General features: G+C 43.8%; 1 long non-coding RNA gene across 1 annotated transcript; it reads right to left on the bottom strand.

Moving 5' to 3' along the window:
- Positions 1-974: 974 nt before the first annotated feature.
- Positions 975-18,802, bottom strand: LOC127048775 (uncharacterized). Its single transcript, XR_007773774.1, has 3 exons — positions 18,716-18,802; positions 16,117-16,213; positions 975-1,125 (listed from the first exon to the last, which is right to left on the bottom strand). It is a non-coding gene; the product is annotated as an uncharacterized LOC127048775 (long non-coding RNA).
- Between the last annotated feature and the right edge of the window lie 45 nt (positions 18,803-18,847).

Below are 18,847 nucleotides of genomic sequence, written 5' to 3'. Positions count from 1 at the left end.
TTTGCAACACCTGCTACAACAGTACCAGGCAAATGCCTGTTCTCACATTCAAGTGACATTGTAAACAAGAAGCGGGCAGCATTATCTCCTGCAAATGTAAACAAACTTGTTTGTCTGAGCAATTGGCTGAACAAGGAGGAGGACTGAGTGGACTTGCAGGCTCTAAAATTTTACATTGCATTAAAAAATAAAACAGTTTCTTTTGTACATAATTCTACATTTGTAAGTTCAAGTTTCATGATAAAGAGATTGCACTACAGTGCTTGTATTAGGTGAATTGAAAAATATTTTTTATTTTTCAGTGCAAATACTTGTAATCAAAAATAAATATGAAGTGAGCACTGTACACTTTGTATTCTGTCAAAATTGAAATCAATATATTTGAAAATGTAGAAAACATTCAAAAATATTTAAATAATGGTATTCTATTATTAACAGTGCAATTAATCGTGATAAATATTAGGGCTGTCAAGCAATTAAAAAAATGTCATTTGAATACATGTTAATTATAATTTTAAAAAGCAAATACTGATATTAAATATTAAAACTAACATAAAATAGAATTTTATCTAAAAGAAAAAGTAAACAGAGTTGTTCCAGTATTATTTCCACTTCATGTCAATATTTCTTTTTATTGTGTTTCCAGTTTGTTTTGTTAATATACAGTGATATAAAAAGAAAACAAAATGCAAATTAAAACAAACAGTGAGGGCAAGATTCTCAGCCAGTATGAATTGGTGCAACTCCACAGACATTGGAGGAGCCAATTTACACCCGCTGAGAATCTGGCCCTGACACATTCTGATTCAGAGTTTAGGTTTAAAGCCAAAACAAGACACTGAATTAAAACTTCAGTTGATTCGTGACTGATGGAAATTTGTGGATTGAAGAAAATGAACAGCTTTTACTGTGTGTCTAACACAACCATGGTTTACTGTAGGTCATTACCTCGGTGATATAAATTCAGCGGAACTGTCCCATGGTCTTCTCCCAAGGTACCAAACTAAATTGATTTAAAATACTACCTTGTTATGAAAGCTTGCAATTGCTCCCCATGTTTTGGCCAGTGGAACATTTAAGAGTGAGCACTCTTTATGCAGTTCTTCCTTATGTGTAGGAACAGGTCTGAAAAAATCAGAGCAGAAGTATGGCAATAGTAAAAAGAACAAGATCAGGGCCCAGCTGAGACTCCTCCTAACCAAGTCAGCAGCAGCTGTATACAGTCTTACACAGAAAAGGAACTATGTGAAAGTGAACCTCTGTAGATTGTTTTCCTTCCTATGTACAGCAAAATACCTTTAGGTCTCACAGCTGCTACAATATATATGACCACAAGGTGGCAGTGGTGTCATATTATTGGCAAGGAAAGTCTAGTTAAGAGTATCACAGAATTTCAGAGCTGCTTGTGTTTGGGGTAAAAAAAAACTGGTAGGTGAATTTTGTAGTTAATGTTATGTTCCAAGGAGACCTTCGAGAAAAAATGAGGATAGGTACATATTATAGCCTTGTCTTTGTAGAAAGTGGCGTATGGTGTGGGTCCACCATAAGTGCTCCCAGCTCCTCCGTTTGCCTTGCTGAGGTGATGACAATTAGAAAAGAAATTTTGAGGGAGAGGTGGAAGAGGGAGATGGTCACCATTGGTTTGAAGGGGGGTTTCCTTTAGGTGTTCAAAACCAGGTTATAGTCTTACTAGTGGGGGGGCGGAGTTGTCCAATAGAAGGAAACAGGTTATATTGTCTGGGAGATGTTGCAGAAGATGAAGTCCTTGAGCTCCCATTCATGAACGAAAAGATAATCTGTGATGTGCCAGGGAAAAAGACCACCCATTATTGGGTTAAAAGCATGTCACCCCTTTGGTCTCATCAAGAGGGTGCACTCTCTGAAGGGCCAGGGGACTAAAACAATTGAGGAAGCTTTTGAGGACATCTTCCGGGGAATAGAGAAGTGCTTGTCGGAGTACAGAATAGAGCTGAAAAGCCCAACTGTCCCCTCATCCATGCCCCTAGGAAAGTTCCCTTTCTGTTAAGGCAACAGCTAAAAGAGGTGCTGGATAGGCTCCTTGGTCTGGGAATAAGAGCAAGTGGAAGAACCAACAGAGTACACTCATTGGACATTGTATTTTGGGGAGGAATGCTTCATGTATAGGCCCAAAATAAATTAATATGTAAAAAGAGAACATTTCCCACTACCTACAAAGGGAGACATTTTTGGGGAGATGGCTGATGCAAAAATATAGCAGCTCAGCAAGGCCGGTATACTAAAGGTTGCAACATGACTTCTGTTTAAAGGTTGACCTTTCTGAGTCCTCTAAAATTGACGTGCTTAGTTGGATTCCTTTGAAATTTGATGTGCCTCACAAGGGTGCAGGGTAGGGTTAGTGACCCAATTTGGGGTGACTTGATGCAGAAATTGGAAAGATATAAGCCCAGTTTCTAGATTTTTTTTTTTTATTATTTTAGCAAAGAGCTAGAGGTCGAACTATTGATGTAATGTGGGCCAAAATGGTCTAAATCTGTCAAGTTTTACCCAAGAAGGTCCATGGCACCCAATAAATCTTTGGGGGCAGGGGGCACATTGAGAATGGTATTTAAGAAAATGTACATTTTACAGTGTTTATGCGCCAATATGGAAAAATGGCCAGAAAGTTTCCATTCTCACCATTTTATATGCTTTAAAGCTTGACTCTTATAAATGCTCTAAAATCTATATGGTTAATTGGATTACTTTGGAATTTAGCATGCCTCGTGGGGATGTGGGATAGCATTAGTGATCTACATTTTGGGTCATTTGACCAAGTGGTTCCTGAGTTACAGGCCAAACTATTAACCTGAGAGGTACCAAAGACTGGATGAATCAGACCGATGGCTGTGAACTCACCCTTCGAGTAACATAACTAAAGATAAGTTAATCACAAACTCCCATCTAAGACAAAAGGAGTTTGGGACGTAATTGTTGGAAGTTGCTAAAATTTGTGAGTCATGGATGGCAATTTTATTTGGGGACGGGGAAATGTAATCAAAGTTTTGGGGAGAAAAAAATTAGACATCTGAGTGTTTCCTGGGTTTGGGACTGTAGAAAGGGGTTGTGGGGATGAATGGAAGGGGAGGGAGGCTTGGCATATCCAGCTCTGCCTGTGCACACCAATCCCCTGCACCTCCAAGATCTGCCTGTGCATGCCAACCTTCCTGCACACCACAGCTCTGTCCGTGTGCACCACAAGCCCCCTGAGCTCCCACCTTCCTGTATCTCCCAGCTCTGCCAGTGCACTCCAGCCCATGCACAAACCCTGCTCCTATCCACCAATTCACATGGCTGTGCACTCTTTGGGGCAGGGACTGCATCACTATACTTAAGTTTGTATCACAACTTCTGTTTAAAGGCTCATACAACTGTAACTCTGTCCTCTTTCAGCAATGCCCCAATATGTCCCATAAACACACCTTCACTCTGCCAACCCTATAGTTGCTGAAATGCACAAGCTTTCCACTTCCTTTTACATCTCATTTGCTCTTGCCCAAAGGATTCCATCTAACATTATTAAAGGAGAAAAAAAGGTGGCTCATGCTACCTTCCCTCTGCTCTCTTCAAGCATTGTCTCAGTGTGCACATAATCACAGTGGCCCTTGGCACTATAAGATTCAGGAGGTTCCAGATCCTGCTATACATTCCCTTACCCACTTAGCCAACTCCTGAGAAATAATACCACATGTGTACAATTTAAGAATCACACCACAGACTTTTACAACCCCCTTGCACTTATTTAAACGATACCATCTCAGCCTACATTTTCACGTAACCATCATTAGCGCATTAGAATCCTCTCATAGTCCACCTCGCTGCTGACAACAACCTTTCTAATAAAAGCTCTATGCCCTGCTACCAACATAGTCTGCATTTAGAAATGATGCATGCTGCATCCTGAAAGTACACATGCATCTATTCTTTTCTGTCACACATGTGAGGTGCAAAACATAGATCTCCTCAGATCACAGTCACAGCTCTGTTACATACCTTGAAGTAATCCACAGATCCTGCAAACATACCTCCACCAAGTAGTAACCACAGTCTCCACTACTCCGTACTGGACACAGAACACACACATTTACCTGGAGTTCATGAGACAATAAATGCTTAGACTGCTCTCATATGGGAGCGTGCTACTGACAACCTCCTTTGTAATAAATCCCCTATGTCCTGCTGATTGTACAACATATACAATTCTGCATTGAAATAATTCATACTAGATCCTGAAGGTCACACACATCAGAGGGTGTAAACTACAGATCTCCTCAGATCATAATCGCAACTCTGTCACACAGCCCAAAGAAAGCCACACATGTCCCCATCTAGGGCCCTATTAAATGAATGGCCATGAAAAACCTGTCACGGACTGTAAAATCTGCTCTCCCCCATGAAATCTGGTCTCCCCTGTGAAATCTGGTCTTTTGTGTACTTTTACCCTGTAGCAGTGTTCCTCAAACTGAGGGTCCTGACCCAAAAAGGAGGTCAGTAGGCTATTTTAGGGTGGTCCTGGTATTGACATCCTTACTTCTGCACTGCCTGGCCAGAGAACAGTGGCTGTCATGGGGGCGGGGGAGGCTTCGTCACTTTGAAGGGGGTTGTCATGGGCTTTACATGTTTATATTTTGCCATTTTTAAATACATACTCATGCTTTGTTACGCCATGAAATGTAAGATTTAAATATCTGCAATCATGAAATTCAACATTTTTTAAATGCTAGGACTGTGAAATTTATGAAACTGGACTGTGAATTTGGTATGGCCACACTCATCATAAAGACACCTTTACCAAGCAATGCCAACTACTGCCTCCTCCATTTAGTGTACGTACACCTAACACACTGACTGTACCTGGAGTGTATGCAGGTGGTTCCCGTTGGCTACTTCCAGCTCCAGAGGACCTGAGGGAAGGTGGCATGGGCAACCTTTTCTCCCACTCCCCCATTCTGTCCTGGAATAATATTGGATGGCAGCCTGTGGGTGAGAGTGAATGGGCTGTAAAAGGACGTGAAGGGCTTGTACATTCTAGTACCTGTGGGGCTGGCAGAATAAAGGTATGTGTGTATATTAATGGGACGTATTGGGGCATTGGGGAAAGAGGGCATCCTTAACTGTGCATTTCCTGGTTTTCAGAAGTTTGAGCTTTTCTTAGCTCAATGTTCTGCCAGAGGACAACATACCACCAAGTAACCTCAACTGTGCGATACTGTAGCGTTTTGGCATGGGATTTTCTATGCTTGACGCATCAACAGGTTTCTGGCAGGTGCCAAGCTAAAAAAAAAAAACAGAGCACATGTTTATACATGGTCAACATGCCCTTTTGGAGACTGCCATTTAGCTTGTGTTTGCCACCTAAGGTTTCACTGGAAAAATACAACAGACTTTGGATGGTATAGCGGATACTAAAGTTTACATTGATGACTTTTTGATCTGGGGGAAAATAGTAGGAGACTAATACCAGAGGCTCTGGGTTGAAATGCTGAAACAAAAATGAAAATTCTGTGCAATGCAAATACCATACCTGGGAGACAAGTTAACACCGCATGTTGTACAGGATGATCACAGTAAGGTTAGTGTCATCACCAGGATGTCTTCCCCAACAGACGATCAAAGAATACAAAGATTCCTTGGAATGGTGACCTATGCAGGGAAATCTGTGCCTAATCTAGCTGTCCAAACAAGCAACCCAAGTGCACTACTGTGCAAAGATCTCCAATGGACGAGGATACTAAAAGGTGTGAGAAACTGAAGGCGTTAAAGAGGCCTTAGTTCAGAGGTACTATGGGAGAGATTTCGGGGTTGCAGACACACTCTAGAGCATTCAAGGAGTCCAGAGCTACATTTTGTACATATTAATCTGAGGAAAAATCAGTCCAGGCTCAGATGACATGTAGACTGTGATTGCCAAAGCTGCTGCTCAGGCTGAGACCCCACAGACAGTAATGAAGGCTTTTTAGCATAGGGTGGCCGAGACAGGATATTCCCAGCTCCTATTATCAATTTAAGGGGGGATGTTAAAAAAGGATACAGGAAGGTCATTAGGAATTCAAAAATCTAAGAGAAGGGCCAAGATGTTTTATACTGGTCTCAAATGAACAGCAACATTTAGGAAGCGACGTTGTTTTATATGCCAAAAATAAGTCAAATGAAAGAGCCCATGTTAGTGGCACAGGAAAAAATGCCCTCCCCCAAGAAGCGAAGTAGCCATAGATTTGTTTATACTGGCTGGAACAAACTATGTGCCTGTCCTAGACTATTATTCTCACTTTCCTGAGATAGCCCTACTAGAAGGTAGTACGGCTAAGCAGGTAATTGTGCATACCAAAGCTATTTTTGCTAGATATGGAATACCTGACCCAGTGATGTCTGAAAATGGACAGTAGGCATGCGTTTAAGCAGTTTGCAGTGAAGAACAGGTTTAGACATGTAACCACTAGTCTCCATTATCCCCAATCCAATAGATTGGTAGAAAACTGCAAAATAATAAAGCACCTACTGCAAAAGGCAGAGCCTGCTCCATATTTAGCACTGTTAAATTACAGAACAGCACCAATGAAACATGGGTTGTCACCTGCTGACATTTTGTTCAACAGAAAACTGAAAACACAAGATTGCCTGCATGATTAGAAACTGATGTTGCAGTCATTGGGAACTTACAGGTGTATAAAGGGACAGATAAAGCAAAATAAGAAAATACAACATAATGTGGGATCCCAAGAGCTGCCACCGCTTCATGAAAATGATTCTGTGTACTTCTCTGATGTAAAAAATGGTTGCTAACAGCAATGGTGTCACAAGAGGTTGCCCTGTGGCTATATGAGGCTCTCACTCAGGACACAGACATACTGTGGAGGAATAGGCGTCACCTTCTCCAAATCCCAGAAGGGAGGGAGATAAGGGGCACTGAGTCTGCTGTTTTGCCTGAGAGAGTCTCAGACAAGCAACCACCACAGCAGGTTGCGGTAACGGAGGGATACGGAACCACAAAAACAAGTGGATTTGCTGCGTCCCAACAGCAGTAGTGCTGAGGTTCCAGGGCAGCCCTCCAGGTCCAAGCAATAGCTCAGGGCACCTCGAAGGCTAATAGAATGTTGTTAGTGCAGTTAGTTATTGGGCTGGTTATAAAAGTGTTCATAATTATGTGGAGTTGTAAGTGTTCTTGTTATTAACATTTGGCTTGGAAGGGAAGATATGGTATTGGAGACTGTGCCTTTAAAGATGTACTTGTGGCACCTTAGTAACTAACAAATTTATTTGAGTATAAGCTTTTGTGAGCTACAGCCCACTTCATCGGATGCATAGACTGGAACATACAGCAAGAAGATATGTATACATACAGAGAACATGAAAAGGTGGACATAGCCATACCAACTGAAGGGGCCAATCAATTGAGATCAGCAGGAGGAAAAACAACTTTTGAAGTGATAGTTGAGATGACCCATAGAATGTGTCAGGATACTTAACATGGGGAAATATAGTCAATTAGTGTAATGGCCCAACCATTCCCAGTCTCTGTTCAAACCTAAGTTAGTTGTATCTAATTTGCATATTAATTCAAGTTCAGCAGTCTCTCTTTGGAGTCTGTTTTTGAAGTTTTTTTTGTTGTAAAATTGCCACCTTCAAGTCTGTCACTGAGTGGTTAGAGAGGTTGAAGTGTTCCCCCACTGGTTTTTGAATGTTACGATTCCTGATGTCAGATTTGTGTTCGTTCATTCTTGTGTTTAGAGATTGTCTGGTTTGGCCAATGTATATGGCAGAGGGGCATTGCTGGCACATATCACGTTGGTAGATGTGCAGATGAATGAGCCCCTGATGGTGTGGCTGATGTGATTAGGTCCTATGATGGTGTCACATGTGGACAGAGTTGCAAGGATAGGTTTCTGGGTTAGTGTTTATGTTGTATGGTGTGCAGTTGCTAGTGAGTATTTGCTTCAGGTTGGGAGGGGGGTCCTGTCTCCCAAGGTCTGAGAGAGTGAGGGATCATCTTTCAGGATGGGTTGCAGATCTTTGATGATGCACTGGAGAGATTTTAGTTGGGGACTGAAGGTGACGGCTAGTGCCCTTCTGTTATTTTCTCTGCCCCCTCCCTCCCATCTCACCACCTTTTTTTTTTTTTTGGACTTCTCTAATTTTGTGCTGTTGCGTTGATCCTGTTCCTCATGTTTTACTGTGTCTTTGCTCTAACTCCTCCCTCAACCTCCCTACCATAAGGTAATTTGCTCGCCCAACATTTCCATCTTGATAGCAAACATCTTGAGCTCTATGTAATTCACCTTTTCAATGTTTTCCATTCACTTCAGTTGCACAATGTGTATTTGAAGGCAGAATTGGGCAGCAATGCATTCATTTTCTACTGTATTTTGTGAAAGCATAAGGTCTTTGAATTTCTGTGTTGAGGACTTAGCCTGAACCTAATTTTTAAACTATAATTAGATTAAAGATTCTTATTATTTTAGTGACATGGGATTTTCTTTTTATTCAGATTATTGAAAATTCCAATACACTTATTTTCTTGTGAAATCAAATCCTGCTTGCATTGAAGTCAATGAGAATTTTACTAGGAAGATTTAGGGGGTGGTGGTTTGAGAATTTTGCACACAGCTATCTTGAATATCTGATCTTGTCACACTAAAGGTCAAAATGTTGCTAGGGGAGACATTATATATTCAGATATATACTGAGACATTCAATATGTTTTACCTCAGAGCACATAATTGAAATCTTACCTGCATTTTTACATCAATGACTACATTTTGTTTTAAAAAGGCAAAATTGTCTAGTGACAGGGACTGGAATCAGGGTTTCTGGATCCCAATTCTGGCAACACCCCAACGTGTGATACTGGGAGCACTTTAGAAATGTGAAAGATTACTTAGTTCATAAAGTGCTTTGAGATCCTCAGATGGAAGGTCTGATGCAGAGACAGGCTATGTGAAGAACATTGGGAAAATTTGTATTGTTTTTATGAAAAATAGGCATCACTCAATTTCACTTACTCACTTTTGTATTGTTACCTGCTGGGATTGAAGACAAGGGTGCTGGAACTGGGGGGGCTAGAGGGGTATGGCCCCATCACTTTTTCAGACACCCATGATCCCCCACTTTCAGGGAGCATCTGTTGCCCATGATTGAAGGGGTTAATGTATTTCCAGGGACAGAAATAAGAGGGTGTAAATGGGTTGGGACTCACCACCCAGCGCCTCCTGCTGATAATTCTGGGAATTAGCTCACATTCCAGCTCAGAGTGCCCTCTGCAGGCCAGTGATCTGCCTTTTGGCTACTGCCCCTGCATCCCTCCCTGGACCCCAGTGCCCCTTTTATGTGGGGTTCTGCCCCCTGGCAGTAACCCCTTCCTCAGGGGTTTCCCCTCCCTGGGACCCCCCCACCCTCTATCCCCACTTTGCCTCAGTGTCTTGGCAACTGCCCAGTCCTTAGCTAGCCCCACACCCTGGGGCAGACTGCAGTATTAGCCTCTCATCATCAGCAAAGGGGGTTGGACCTGCTGCCGTGGCCTACCCCTGGGTTTCACCCTGCAACCCCAGTACCTCCTGGCCTAACTCTAGGCTGCAGTCTGAGGCTTTCCAGGCAGGAGCTCCCCAGCTCCTCTGCCTTTCCCCAGACCTGCTTCACCCTAGGTACCTTATCTCAGCTTCCAGCAGCCAGGCCCTTCTCTCTCTCTGAACACAGAGAGACTCTCTGGGCTCCTGGCTTTTCTGCCCTTATATAAGGGTCTGTTGCTCAGTTTGGGGCATGGCCCCAGCTGCTGCCACTTCCCCAATCGGCCCAGCCTAAAAGGCTGCTTTCTCCAGCCCCAGCCCTTATCCAGGGCTGTTTTAACCCCTTCTGGGCTGGAGCAGAGACCCACTCTGCTACAGAGGGGTTTGGGTCAAATAGGCATGTCTGGGTTGGTATGAACTATAAAGAACATGTACATGGAGGTACCTTGGAGAGACAGTGGAAGACTAAGGACTGGTCACTAATAACTGCCAGCCAAGAGAGACAGAATGTGTGAAACCAGAGCGATTGCTACTTGAAACAAAGAACTGAAGTGTGAGCAGTCTTTTAAATCCTAGACATTTTGGGGCAAAAGAGGCAGGTTGTGCTGCCAGCATGTAGCCACATATAAAATTTCCTTTTCCATTCTAAGCAGAGAAACCTACATACTGTATTCCAGTTGACTAAAATAAATGCTGTCGTCTTTACAAAGACTGTTCTCTATCATGGGAAACATCTGCTGATTGCATTGCTTCTAAAGGGGTAAAGTCTCCAACAGGGATTCAAGCTCTTTTGGACTCACTGAATGAGCCAAGGTGAGAAAGAAACAGGAGTGCTGAAGCTAGAGGTCCAGACTCAGAGTAGCAGACTCCCCACCTGCAAAAAGTGCAGGTCTCAGGCCTATCACTAAAAGGAGAACCCTCCTAGGAAGGCTGAGAGAGGCAAGTTCATTCTGTGTACCCGTGACAAGCTCCCATTTTCTTTTCAGTTTAGGCTAGACTCTCAGGAGAGACATATGCTGTGCTCTCTCCTCAAGCTTTACTTTTTCATTTTCTTGTTTTGCTATTCTCTGGTTGGTTTTGTTTCTGTTCAGTCTTTACTCAGTTTCACTTGCAAGTTCTCACATATAGAAGGGTGGACTCATCACTGGCATGCTACCTCATACCTAGCAGCCCCAGTCTCTGTCACCCCCTGCGGATGGTCAGTCCAATCCCATGGTGGTATGACTTGGCCCTTGGGTCCTTCCAGAGTAACAGAAAGTCCAACAAATAATTTGACATCCATACAAAAGTTCTTCCACCCAGATTCTGGACCTCATGGACTTCACATCCTTCTCAGGGTCTTCATGCCACCTTACTAGTGGGTGTTAGGGGACTCCAGGCCCACTCTCTGCACTGAGTTCCAGCCTAGGGACTCCAGGATGAGCAGTCAAGGTTCACTCCACCCGATTCCTTGCTGCTACCTTCCTGTCCTCCTTTCTACCAAGCCTGTGAACTGGCCTCTCCAACAGTCTCTAAGTCCATCCTTCTCTCAGGGCTAGGACTCATGGGGCTTACCCTAGGAATCCCCTAATAAATCCCAAATCAAAAGTATAACCTTAAATCAATTTCTCCCCCCATCAGGCTTGCCATTTCATCCCTTTCTATTCCTCAGCTGAATGCCTCCCAGAGCTCTCGCCACAGCTCCTCCATGACTCTCCTGGCTTCTTGCCAGACTTTGCTATGCAGAAGAGGATTCCAGGGCCAACTTTCCCCAGGCTACTTCTTTGACACATGTCTCTCCATATACTAGTCCCAGAGCATGACTGTAAAATTCTTCCCTCTCCCCCTATAGCCCCCTTCTGACCCAGACTCCCTGCCTTTATAGTAACCACACAGCTCTTCTCCCAGCTGGGACTCACCTTTAGTTGAGGCTGATCCATATTCCAGGTTTAGTGAGAGGGGTTAATTGGCCTCTCAGCCCACATTAACCCCTTTTAAAGTCGAGATGGGAGTATATACCCCATCACATAACCCAATGTTGTCATGCTTGGGATCCGAATACTGCAGGGGGATATTGATTTATTTTTTTAAAAGTTTGTTGGAATGAAAAAAACCATTCCTATTAGTTTTAGGTTTTGTAAAATCTTGTTTTTACAAAACTGAAATGTTGCTACCCAGTGTGACCTGACAGAGTCACATAAACAAGTATCTGTGCCTGCTTTGGTTTCTTGTAGAGCTCAGCAGTTACTGTATTTCTATCATATGTTTTTCTGGGACTCCTTGAAAGACACGCTAGGTCAAGTTACTAAGAGACACCTCAACAAAATACAACAACTTTATTTTTAGGTGAAGTATTATTTGCCCCTCCAGTAAAGACAAATAACATTGGAATATACACAATCCTGGAGTGAAATGTTCTTATCTACCCTGTACCACGACCAGAATTTATATTTAGAAACAAGAAATCATGACTGAGATTACAGAAAGTGCTTCAGAATTATGACCACATCCCAGAGAACATGTACAAAGCCTTAGTCCTGCTTGAAAGAAATGTGCTAATGATCAGGGGTCGAATTCTCCCTTACACAGGAAAAACCTGAATTGAGGACAAGAAACTCCATGAGCTTCAATTCACAGGCTTTCGCCATATCTTTTTATTGGAGAGGGTGAGGATGCTTCTTTGCCCTCTACAGGTCTTGGAACACTGGGCCTGTACCTCATCACTGCTTCAGGAGCCATGCTCTCATGTGGTCCTTAACAGTCACTGCCCGCAATTTCCTCCTCAAGTGGATTTACTTAGAATAGGATACAATACAAGAAGATGTTGTCTGGGTCAGCATGATCTTATGTGAGTTATCCCACCCCCAGAGCCAAGGCCAGGGGTGAAGGCGGGGGATACTGTCTCAGAGCAGCCATTCCCACACCCTTAGAATTTGATATCTGCAACGCATTCTTAGAGGGGTTTCCAGAGGATCACAGAGTATGTATTCCTCTCTTCCACATTGCTCAGATGTGCCAGGTCTTGATTCTGTCCACTCACAGAAACAAAGGAAACACTCAGGCCCCAGCTTTTTATCAAACAGGACACAGAAAAGCTACTAAAAGCGTGAACTGTAATTGTAAGGAGGTTTCTATTTGGGATTTCATACAGCTTGCAAACGATGCATCGTTTTCAGGAAAATCGTACTTTCAACAGCACAACCCTATTTGCAGGATATTACGATAGTGATGGGAAATCATTCCATGCCTAGCATCCTAAAACAGTATAATGCAGTGGTTTTCAACCTGTAGTCCGTGGACCGCCGGGGGTCCATAAACTATGTCTAATGAGTCTGTGAGAGGTTGTTGTTACCATAGAACAGTGGTTTTCAACCTGTAGTCTGCAGACCCATATCTAAGATTTCCAAAGGGGCCCATGCCTCCATTTGAAATGTGTTAAGGGTCCACAAATGTAAAAAGGTTGAAAACCACTAGAATAATGCAATATTTAATGTATTCTGGGATACCTTTCGACCACTGAAAATGACTGAGATCCAGTGAGATATCAGCCAAACGTCCTCAGCATATTAGTCAATGCTGAGGAACAGTTCAGTGAGCCCCATTTTTACAGACTTCTCTGTTAACTATCATGAAGGCAGCAAGAGGTATTTGAATGACAGGATCCTATTTCTGAATCTTTTTGAATGAACGAAACTACTTTGTAGATGAACATTTTTTCCCCAAAGACTCTAGATGTTTTCCAGGGTTGTTTACCCATTCTCTTAAAGGTCTAGTTTGTGTTGACAAAGTCTTGCTTGTTTTCTCCCAGATTGCCACTTCTTCAATTCATAGGCAGCAGTAATGTTACACAGGGCTCGCCTACACAGGAGATTTTTGCACCAATGTACTACACCACTGGCTACACTAGTGTGACCCCGAGTGTAAATGCACCGCAGCGGTGTAATAAGTCACTTGCACTGGTATGACTTACCCATACAAGTCACTTTTTACACAGGTGCAGGGCATCTATGCTAGGGGGTTGCACTGTACACTGGTGGGAAAATCTCCAGTGTGGACAAGCCCTTGAAGCAGGTTGGGCTCATACATTGCTTGGAAGGTTGATGAAGTTTGAGGAGCTAGTTCTGGATTTACCATGACGCAGGGCTTCAAAAAGCTTGTACTTTACTCTGTTATTCCCCACCTCACAAGCCTCTCCTGAATTCTTCTGCTGCTTTCCCGCTTGCCTGTAACAGTCTCTGTCTGAAGAGGCAGAGATTAACTTAAACCAGAACTATGCACCTAAAATCTCCAGACCTTTGGTGAATTTTGGACCCAGATCCAAAACCGAACATTGCAATCTCTGGCCCAGTTTTTTACTGAAAAAAAGTTAGCAAAAAACAGTGGCACCAGAGATCACTTAACAAAGATCAGCACTGCAACCCAGCTTTGTAAAATGTAACCATTTCTCCATAGCGTATGCAACACAAACACTGCCACATGATGCTAGGCCTGGAAAACCAGAAAGTGGAACTGACTAGTTATACTGCCCAGCTGAGTGGAAGGCAGAATGTCAACAAACAGCACAAAATGGTGAAAATGAAATTCAATTTCTAAACATCAATAATCTAAGATATGAATAGCACATTGCTACTAGGCCTTGACAACTGACCCTCTGCACCTATCATGTCCACTTGGAACTTCAGGGTGAATAGAATTCAGATCCTCCTGTTCAAAACAAATCAACTGTAGACACCAAAACCCCATTTATGCCACTTGAGCAAAAAGAGACTCTCCATTAGCTACTTGCAGTATAAGGGCTGACATTTATGTAGTTCTGAATCTAACCCAAAGAGGGCAGCCACTCACTACCAGCTCATTACAGAATAAATATGATTTATAAGCTCTGCTGCTAGCATTAATGAGATACTGATTTCAATGTAATTTTAAAACCTTGTTTCCTTGATATGCCAAAGAAAGTAGGCTTCTAAACATACATTGTCCCAAATAAAGACATAAACCAAAAAGAATCTTGTCATCCCCAGGGAGGAACTCAGGAGATTAGACTAATTGAGTAAGGTCTCATTTTTCACTTAGCCTTTCAATGGGGACAGCTGTTTTCCTCATGACAACCTCAGTTACCCTCTGTGCTCATCATTTACTTCTGAAGCTGTTCGGAAAAATAGGCATAAGCACCAGTTAAATTGCTCCCACTAGCAGAAGACTGAGCATCTCCCCATGATAACATGAACTCCCACAGGCTGAAACTAAGCAAGAGGACAGATTAAGGCTAAACAGGGTGTGGGTTTGGATCTACCATAATTTCAGACCCTTCCTCAAAATTCCCCTCTGGAGAGAAATCCCCCCACCCCCTATGGGGACCCTTGTTATTCTTCCATTACCAAATCCTCAATCTTCCTTCCACCTGAATCAAGCCACTTATTCTACCCTGGCAGCCAAACAGCCTGCTGCAATCTCTGCTATCTGATAATCAGTCTCTGACTCAGGGCTCACTCCAGGGCCCCTCTAACCTTGAGGCCTGGATCCCAAGGATCCTACTTCAATCTGCCCTTACCCCCCGGGGTTGCTTCCAGTGCATAGTAGCTCACTGTGCATCCAAATACTTTTCTTGGGCAACAGTTGGAACTTCCAGCCTCAGGGACTCATCGCTAATGCAATCTCTGAACATACTTTTAAAATGCCAGAGATGTTTTGAATTCTTGGTGACTGAGCAATCCAACAGCTATTGAACCATCTGTGCAGAAGTATCTGCCCAGGATGGATCAAACTTTAATATATTGATAGAACCACAACAGGTTACAGTAGCATGTAGAGTTCCCAAATGAAATCAGAGCCCCATTGTGCTAGGTGCTGTACATGAATGCACAGTAAGAGATAGTCCTTACCCCAAAGAATTTACAGTCTAAATAGACAATGGTTGGGAGAGAAAACTGAGGCATGGAGAGGAAGAGACTTGCCTAAGGCCACATAGCATATCAGTGGCACAGCTGGGACTAGAACCCCTGTTTTCTGAGTGCTAGCCCAGTATATTATCCACTAGACTATGCTGCCTGCCTATGTGTGTTCATGCATTTACTAATATATCAAACTGATTGGCAACGTGCCTGTCATGGCAGAGTGAGGAAATGGATTTGGTGACCTCTCATTCTCCTCTTCTTTCATTACTTGCAAGATTTACAATGAAGCCCCCAACTAGACCCTATTCCCCCTACTGCCCTATCCCTAAAGAGCAAAGAGCTGGTAAGAATAAGGCAGGGGACCAGGAGCAGAGAAGCTGATGAGCATCTCCCACCCACTCTGGGTACAGGGTCAGAAGCAGGCTGGTTGAGAGGCCCATCTCCCTCATAACTGGTGTATACATAGCGGTATTGCCAACCCCAAAGGCTGAAAACTCATGAAAGTTAAAAAAAAAAAAAAAAAAAAAAAAGGAACCAAACACACAATAATCTTATCTACTGATGTTGGAATTCCCCCTGTCCATCCCAGCGTATGCATGTGGCCATTAGTGTTGCCAATGCTCCCAAATGTGTTGTGGTGATTTTGGCCCCCATGGCAGGAGATCTCACCCTCATATCTGCCTATCCTCCCGCTCCCCACATCAGTTCTGCTCCCACAGCCTCACCTCTTCTCCTGCAGCTCCAGGGGCTCTTCACCTCTCTTCAAAGCCTACAGGGATGGGAGTGTAGGCAGCATTGCCAACCTCAAGGCTGGAGTTTTGGCTGATTGCATAAGAAAAATAGACACCAAAGTAGCCAAATGACTGATTGGGTCAAACAGCCCAAATTTTCACCATTTCACATTCTTTGTGTTCCAGACACTATCCAGCAGGAGGGTGTTCATTTGTGTAAAGTAAAATACTGATATTGGAAATGTAAACGTAAAAACAACAATAATATTTCTATCCACCTCAGGTTTTATAAACAGCTTTCTTTTATGAAATGTACGTTTGGAGGCAAATGTAACCTGACAAAGCAGCCATTTAAATCACAGCTACTGACAACTCATGCTCTTCCTCATCATGGGAAAGGCCCCAGGCAGGGGGCTGTAGTGAGAGGAAGGGAAAGGGGCCAGCTGATCTGTGCTTCTGTTCAACCCCTGGCACTGGGTGAGGGGAGTTCCTTGTCCTTCTGCTTCCCAAAATCACTCCCCAGCAGCCCCCCTGACAAATGTTCCTCAACCCTCCAGTACCCACCCTTGTCCCCCGTTTCCCCCGCAGGGCCACCCTGCCCGACACCAACCCTCAAGCAGGGGTCCCCACTTGTACTTCAGCAGCTCCCACATTCTCTCCCAACAGGGAGCTCTGGGCGCTCCCCAATGCCAACTCTCAACAGGGTGCCTCAACTGTCACCCCACTGTCCCTGGCCAGGCACCAAGTGGCATATGGAGTCTGAGCCCCCTCATGTCAGCAGGATGTGGCCCATAGGAAGGGGTTATCCCTAGATCACATGATGAAACCCCTTAGCGAACCAGTCCAGGATCCCACAGAAGGGTTGGGGGTGCAATATCCACCATGTGCTCCAGGAGCTCATTTGCTGTTTCTGGCTTTGCCACCCCACCTCTCACCATCACCACAGAGACAACACACTACTCACTTCTGCTCTCTGCTGCACTCTGTCAGACATGGTGCAGGCCAGGCTACACTCTAAGGTGGTGCTGCACTGTAGTTGTCCCCTATAGACACTGCTGGTGTGCTGTAAAGGGACATGTTGTGTTAAGGTGAACATGGTACCCTTACGGCACACCAGTAGGGTCTAAACAGGGCAGCAGCACATTACGGAGGGGCCCATAGAGTGTTCTAACACACACAACCACTTTGTTGCCATGCCACTGTGTAGACAAGCCTTAAAAATTTCCTAATTTCGGCAGAGGCACCAATTTTCAGCCCCAAAAGTCACCTGTTGTCTATTCCAGATATTTTCTTGCTGAAGCCTTCAAAAAGCAGCCTAACTGGCAAAAATCACCAAAGATTGGGAACACTGGTTGCAGGGACATGGGAGGAACAGAACAGGAGGGAAAGTACAACTGTCCTAAGAGGGCTTTTTCTGCTCCCTCTTCCCCCATCCCCTCCTGTGACAATAGTGTCAGCTCCTGAGGGCAAGGTTAGAGCTCTGCCTGATTTATTGCAGTAACTTTGGTTGGCTACTCTTCCCCAGGAGGCCAAGCAATAGGGAAAGCAGCCAATCAGAGGGGTCTTTCTCCCAGGCAGGTCTGAAATTTGCCAGAAGGCTGGAGTTATACAGGGAGATTTTGGCAAATCAGTAAAGTGCCTAAAACCACAATGGCTTATTGCTAAAAGCAGCCTAGTCAGCAGTCTCAGCTTGACAACGGCAGGAGGGGAGGGGGTTTGAGGGTGCCACAGAAAGGTCAGCTTGACCCTGCGTCTTTCCTAATACAAATTGTGTTGAAGTTGCTGATATGTGCATTTTAGGAAAGCAGGATGTGCCCCAGAAATGTTTATTGGAGCCTCAAGGCTGCAAACTCTGGAGAAATCCACACCTGGTTAATCAATAATCAGAAGGAACCTCTTGCTTGACCATTGAAACTGCTTACTTAACAAATTTTATTTAAGGGACATGTCATTCTATTACTAATGTATAAATAAGGGGAAAAGTTTGAGGTAGTTGGACTCTTCTGGGACTTGTTTGGACTCTCTCTCTGGATACGTCTTGTGGTCCCCACCGGCAGATGGAAAATTTGGCCACCGGAAGCCTGCCGCTGTGTCACTCAAGGGCCACACTCACCTTTGATAATTATCAAGGGTTGGGGGTGTTTTACTAACCCGTTACAGATATCTGTAAGTGCTTGACACTAAGTAAAGTTTAGCTTTAAGTGAAAGCACTCTTGTGTTGTCCTTTTTGTGCCAGCCATCTATTGATCGGACGGCCGTGTCTCCCCTGATTTATTTCCTAACACCACCTCACACAGAGTAAAAGTTACCAAGAGCTTTGGGTTAAAAAACCCCAGGGTAACAGAGCTTCTTGCATCATTGTGAGCTTGACTCCAACCCCACCTGAAATCTTGTGGCTCACAAAGAAATCAGCAGAGCTGCTAACACTGATATAGTGAAAGGCAGTGGTTTTACACACATGCTTCCTTCCCGCTCTCCCTCCCTGAATGCACTGTCAATGTGGCAGAAGGAGATTGACTGTGCTTTTGACACAGCCAGAAAGTTGAAAGAATAAGAGTGGAAAATAACCAAAGTATTCTCATGTCAAGCTTACTTTATAAGTGTACAGAGAAGAAGGGCTGAACTGCAGAAGTCCACAAGCAGCTCCACAGGAATAAGAAACTTTGATTTGCACAAATATTCCCAGTACTGCTAAAAACAAAACAAAACAAAACAAAACAAACAA

This window comes from Gopherus flavomarginatus, chromosome 4, assembly GCF_025201925.1.
Source record: "Gopherus flavomarginatus isolate rGopFla2 chromosome 4, rGopFla2.mat.asm, whole genome shotgun sequence".
NCBI classification, from domain to species: domain Eukaryota; kingdom Metazoa; phylum Chordata; order Testudines; family Testudinidae; genus Gopherus; species Gopherus flavomarginatus.
Note: the sequence above shows the minus strand (reverse complement) of the source record. Positions and strands in the feature narration are given on the sequence as shown.